This window comes from Cherax quadricarinatus, chromosome 3, assembly GCF_038502225.1.
Source record: "Cherax quadricarinatus isolate ZL_2023a chromosome 3, ASM3850222v1, whole genome shotgun sequence".
NCBI classification, from domain to species: Eukaryota; Metazoa; Arthropoda; class Malacostraca; order Decapoda; family Parastacidae; genus Cherax; species Cherax quadricarinatus.
Window position 1 is genome coordinate 30,704,820 of NC_091294.1, and position 6,883 is coordinate 30,711,702.

Genomic DNA, 6,883 nt, shown 5'->3' on the forward strand with positions numbered 1-6,883 from the left:
AAAATGAAGGACAGACTTCAAATCACCCAGAACAAAATGGTAAGATTCATCCTGGACCTGGGTCCGAGAGAGCATGTAGGCCAGGATGAATTACAGCAGTTGGATATGATGAATGTTGAAGACGGAGTAAAACAACTGAAGTTAAATTAAGTTCATAAAATTGCTTACAAACAGTGTCCAGAATATCTTGCTGTCAACTTTGTCAAGGTTGGGAACCAAATCAATCATAGTACTAGGGGGAGAGAGCACAACTTTGTAGTACCCACAGTCAGTGGCCAGGCGTCAAACACCTTATATTGTACAGCAATAAAGGAATGGAACAGACTGCCTGCACATGTCAAAGCCAGTCATAGCATGAACCAGTTCAAAAAGAGAGCCAAAAGGTACCTAATGAATGTAGCGACAGAAAGGGAGGAGAATTATTTTTTATTTTTTTTAGCTAACACACATGTAAATATAAATGGCTCAATTTACCCTTTTCCTTGTATATCTCCTTTATAGTGTAATAATAAGACATTATCTCCTTTAAAGGACCCCAGTGGAAATAAGTCACTGTCGGACTTTTTTGTGTTATCCCAGGTTCTCTACATATATTCTGCTATGGATGGTAATCTATGTAACTATTTATGTATACATGAATAAACTTACTTAACAGACAGTCAGGAACAGCAGTCTACCCAGGGATGGGAGAATTCATCTACTGGTCCTACGGGTGAATCTAATCCTGTCCTGTATGTAGGGGATGACCTAGTGTGGCAAAATACGATTCAGATGTACCCTTTCTCAGATCACGCAGGATTGCAACAGCAGCATAGGTTAGCCAGGGAGGAAAACGCTTTCACCTGCTTCCTGTGAAGATGTTCTTAGTAGATTATCTGTGCAAGTGCTATTGAAGTTTTTAGGATGTCTTCTCTGAGTTTTGAGCTGCTGTATCTTAAGTTGAGAGCAGAATTTGTTGAAACCAGAAAGGAGATACAATTTCTTTGAGAGTAGAACGAAATTTATCCTCGGAACAAGAAAGAGGATACCAGGAATATAAGACAAAACTAATCTAAATCAGTGGGGAAGAAAGGATTGAAGCTGAAGGTGAAAAATTAGTAATCACAACAGCTGCTGTAATTGCCAGTTCCTTCACGGTGTTGCCGGACGGATGCGGTTCTGTCAACAAATTCACACGAATAGCTGCTGGCGGAGCTAAGGAAGTTTTAATAGGTGATGGCCAAATTAGATTTATGGAAAAGAATTTTTGTAATAAGAATATGAAGAGGAAGCAGGGGCTGTGTTTTCCCGGTAATGGGACGAAGGATATAGTTAGCAAATTAGGAGACATCGTGACTAAAACGCGACCCCAATCATTCAATCAATCAATCAAGTTTATTCTCTATAAGGATTACAATGCGGGGTTTACAGATTTTGGATATTGTGTGGTTTACATGTTTTAAAATACTAATTACAGAGGGGGCCACTAGGACACTTAGCATGGCTAGGCATTTCGGGCAGACCTAGATTACTTCTTAACTTTAAATTATTACAGATTATGGTATTAAGGCTGACTACATTATAGTTTGTGAGTTTAGCAATGTGAATGCTTTTGTTTTGGCACAATACATAGTGTCTATATTGGAGTATCATAGGCAAATTTATGACTTGTTAGGATTCATTATTTTAAGATTAAGATTCGTATTTCTGTGTTTATAGTCAATGGGTGAGTGAGCGTAAGTGAGAACCACCAGGTGGTTTTCATCTAGTTAGTTGACGGGGTGTATCAGGGAGATAAGATGTTTTCTAACTGTAGTTTTGAAAGTGATGAATGTGTCTGCAGTTCTAGAGTTTTCAGGTAGGGTGTTCCAGATTTTAGGCCTTTGACACACATTGAATTTTTGTAAAGGTTTAGTCGGACACGGGGAATGTCATAGAGATGTTTATCTGGTGTTATGCCTGTGGATCCTGTCACAACTATCAAGAAAGCGTTTTAGGTCAAGGTTAATATTGGAATTTAAGGTCCTGTAGATATAGATTGCGCAGTAGTAAGTGTGGATGTTCTGAACAGGGAGTAAGTTTATAGCTATGAAGAGTGGGGGGGGGTGTTGCCAGGGATAGGATTTAGTGATTATTCTTACTGCAGCTTTTTGTTGGGTTATTATTGACTTTAGGTATGTTGCTGCAGTTGATCCCCAAACACAAATAGCATAGGTGAGGTATGGATAAATGAGTGAATGGTATAGTGTGAGAAGGGCAGTTTGTGGCACGTAATATCGTGTCTTGGAGAGGATCCCCACCGCTTTGGATACTTTTTTTGTTATGTGTTGGATATGGGTGCTGAAATTTAGGTTGTTGTAGAGGTATAGACCTAGGAATTTGCCCTCATGTCTGGCAATTAGAGTGTTGTCGATCTTAATGTTAAGTTTTATGCAACACCTGCTCTGCTACCAAACATAATGTAGTAGGTTTTGTCAGTGTTAAGTGTAAGTTTATTGGCTGTCATCCAAGTCAGAATTTTGAGCAGCTCCTCGTTGACAATGGTGTTGAGGGTGGCAAGATTAGGGTGGGAGATGACGTAAGTCTTGTCGTCAGCAAAGAAAATGGGTTTCAGGTGTTGGGATACGTTTGGAAGATAGCCTGTTTATCTACCTGGTGTTGGAATTAATGATGATAGAAGGTGTGTGAATGAAGACCTGCCTGCAAAGTATAAGGCAAAAATACTAATAAGACACATGTGTAATATTAGGAATCTTTATTGGTGAAAGATTTTGCCTGCGATGCAGGTTTTATCAGTAGAATACAGATTGAATTACACTTGTGGAGACATCACCATTGACAGAAGACGACGTGGATGAAATGGAGAGGTGATTTGGTGCAATCAGGTCATCAGCTTTGGTGCAAAGTAACTACTCTCTTAGCTTGAAGCTGAAACATATAACCAGAGCTTTATATACTGGAAAACAATGTGTAGCAGCTTGAGATAAGGTCATATGTGTATGGTGTATATATGCCCATTAGTGGAGGTAGACCATACTAAACAACAGTTAGCAATATAGTTGCTGAAGACGATCCTTGTACCAAGACTTCATGGTGTTGCAGTGTCAGGTAGTGCGGTATATGTAGTGTTCTGCCAATGAGAGGAGTTAGCAGTAAGTGGTTGTTTAGAACAACTTGTATTAATTAACTAGACAAGTGCTTCAAGATATTTTCAGTATAATTTTATTTTATATTGGGGATAACTTTTCTAGTAAGACCGACACGTATACCATGACCGGGATGCATTTATCTAATTGAATTAATTATTACAGTCAAAGGGGTTTTGAGGAGAAATTTTGACACTAGAAATTATCAAGAGAGTAAAGTAATAATAATAATAATAATAATAATAATAATAATAATAATAATAATAATAATAATAATAATAATAATTATAACAAAATATTATTATTAGTTGTAGTAGTAGTAGTAATAGTAGCAGCAGCAGTAGTAGTAGTAGTAATAATAGTAGTAGAAGCAGTAGTAATAGTAAGGTTAGGTTAGGTAAAGTTTGTCAGGAAACAGGATAAGTGTTTCCTGACGCGAGTTTTAGTCGTATGATGACCCGTCACTGGACATTATGGTAATCTGACCGAGACCTTCCTCTGGCTTACCCGTCCACCTCTTTAAAAATTATGGTTATATTTATAACTATTTTTTTTAAGATAGTAGTAGCAACATAAGTGGTGGTAGTAGTAATTTAAATAGATACTCATCACGCACCTACAGTACCATTATCTATATGACAATTTACAAGGACTAAGAACAATCCATACCACGGGCGGGGATAGAACCCGCGATCAGAGAGTCTCAAAACTCCAAACCGTCTCTGATCGCGGGTTCTACCCCCGCCCGTGGTATGCTTTGTTTGCAATCGTGTCATGACGATTTCGTGAGTCATACTAAGAACAATGTTTACCTAACACATCATCACGCAGGATGCTCTCCTCTCACATTAGATTTGTTTCACCAGTAAGTTTCATTCATGTGCTGGTTACCAGTTCATTATGCCATCACAAGATGTGAGTTCTGCTGCCATGCTCCAGTATTTATTTATTTATTTATTTGAACATGATTCATTGAAGTACAAAAAAATACAGTGGTTAAGTTTAACATGCCACAGCCCCTTGTAAACAGAGTATTATGGGCAGGCTTAAAGTTAACTTAAGATTAACTAAGCAATGATATATTCAGTGGTACACCTAAGCAGTGTGTTTAAGGATGTCGTCAAGCATTCGACAGCCAGCATGATTCATGAAATCGTAATGATACTTTCATTTGAGGTCACAGTGATGCCTATGCTATCACTCCTATGGTGTGGATATGTAACTAGTTGGATGACTCTTATTGAAGCTAGCTAACCCAGTGGCTAACGCGTCGGTCTGGAGTTTTGAGACTCTCTGATCGCGGGTTCTAACCCCTCCCTCCCCTCCGGGAGAGTTGGGATTATTTTTAAATAAGAATCACCATTTTGGATATATCGCACACACATTTATTGGAAAGAACCAGGAAGTCGTAAGGAAAAATTCATTTTCGTCGCTGTCTTGAAGTTTCCCAGCTCTGGAGACACGACTGAAAACTCAAGAACGAAACTCGTTCTGTGTGGTAGAGTATGACAGGAAAATCCCGCGTGATAAGTGTGTTAGGTAATCATAGCTGTAGCTCTAACTTTGTAGAATGTCGTATAAACCAGTGTTACCGCACCATGCGGTACCATGCGGCACCACGTTTACGTTGGACTACGTGCGGCCAGCAGTAACAGCTTCGTTGATCAGGTTCCAATCCACCGGGAGGCCTGGTCATGGACCGGGCCGCAGGGGCGTTGATCCCCGGAATGCCCTCCAGGTAGACTCCAGGTAGTACTTAAACTTTCTTCCGTATTACAGCGATATGCATAATGCATATAAATATAAGTAAATGGAATTTAAAACATACATTGAAGATGAAAGATAAAAAAAAAAAGAACTCGGATGTCAGAACTCACAACATTCGCCATCCTTGGCCACACGCAGGTTCAGGTGAGGATTCTGGCAGGCGACTATCCCCAGGCTACAGGCGTTACCGTACGTCTTCCCGTCCGTCCCACACACAGGGTCGTAGTTAGCAGTGCAGGCAATGGGACACTCACGCCTTGACTCTGGGAAGTACATGGGGATATTGACATATATTTATCAGTGTTAGTTTACTTCCGCGAGGTAAATGAGAACGTCTACAAAAATGATTCTTGGAACTGTTCAGTCCCGTAATATGCTATGGTTACGTTTATGGAAATGACGTGAATCCTGAGGCCATGGATAACAAGACATGTCGAAAGTGTGAATCATTTAAAAATACGGCAAAATATCTTTAGATATTGCTGTAATCTGTTTGATAGTGACTTTTATAAGAAAGAATGAGCACATTCTGAATTAAATCCAATGGTCTTTTTTTTTTTTTAATTTGGGGTCATTCACGAAACAATTTAGGGATCGTACACCAAGTAACAGTTAGGGAGTCATGCACCAAATACCTAAGGGTCGTAAACCAATTATTAATTTAGGGGATTTCGGTGTGTACCTACAATACACAAGAAGTTGGTTAAGCAATGTATCAGATCCTGGTGGTCAAGTGGTCAACCCTCAGACGATCACATGACAAACCATCGTTTGAATCTCTGAAAAACACTCAGAAAATGTGAATACTGGACACCATTAGTGATGCCTAAGCGGAGAAACGTGATAATTAATACTCACTACAATCGCCGTCATGCAGCTTCCTCAGTCGTCTGTTCTGGCAAATAGCATTACGCAGTTCGCACAAGTTGGAGTAAGTCTTGTTGTCAGTGCCGCAGACCGGCTGTAAGATCTCTAGGCAGGGTTGTGGACAGCTGCTGCTGGCTGCGCTCACTGCAAGGTCACGCTCAATATTATTATTTATCTTGGCTAAACACTAAACCCGTAGGTTTCATTCATCGGCCGGGAGACTCGAAGGTAATCGGAGCTGATCCCAAGAAACACAGGGTAGTTCCAATTCCTTAGTTCAAGACCCCTTGAAAGGATTATTGTAACGCAATACAGTAAAAGAAAACTGTGGAAAATAATTTCCCAAAATTATGCTGTATATTTTTATAACGTAAATATACCTGATTAATACATTACTATTGCTCTAAAGTGTATTTTAAAGAGGCGAACCGACAGGGAAGCTCTGCGCCTGCGCTGACGAGCAGAGAAAAGACGCCATTGTTTTTAATTGTGATACAAGTACGTTAGTGTAATGTGCATAATTTTCGTCGCTCTAGTGGTTATATTGGGCTTAAAACCTCTCAAACAGGAGCCGAAATTGTTGGAATTGCAGTCCTGCATAACGTAAGAAATCAGGCGACTGGACAGGACCCCGTAATTATATGGAAACAGGATATTATCCCAGCTAAGTTGTCTAATTTGTGTTAGAATTCTGGCCAGTAATTTCTTCATAAATTTAGGCAAGGGGGGTTGGTAATATACACAGTAATCACCAGACAAATGGGTGAATCTTATGATTATAAATTCTCCTTCTGTCACATAAATGTATATATATAATCATTTATTAATTTAAACATACAGTCCACATATATAGATTAATGTTTACCATAATTGCTGGTAATGTATATTTCATTTGAAATTAATATAGGTCAAGAGTGACTTGTGGAGAGATAGATTATGGTAGGTATCGAAGGGGGACATTTTTTGCGACCTAGGTGTCCTAAAATCCCTACTTGTCTCTGTAACTTTGATAAAAAATAATTATCTTTGTTATCATTTACTGGTATATATCTGATGAGTTACATCCAGGTAAATTTGATTTTCCACAAAAACAGAATAAAATTTATAACTTAATGCATAATGTG

General features: G+C 39.0%; 1 long non-coding RNA gene across 1 annotated transcript; it reads right to left on the reverse strand.

Annotated features, from left to right (window-relative positions):
• Nucleotides 1-2,719: 2,719 nt before the first annotated feature.
• On the reverse strand, nucleotides 2,720-5,928 carry LOC138853583 (uncharacterized). Its single transcript, XR_011392753.1, has 3 exons — nucleotides 5,751-5,928; nucleotides 5,003-5,155; nucleotides 2,720-3,109 (listed from the first exon to the last, which is right to left on the reverse strand). It is a non-coding gene; the product is annotated as an uncharacterized lncRNA (long non-coding RNA).
• Nucleotides 5,929-6,883: the final 955 nt, after the last annotated feature.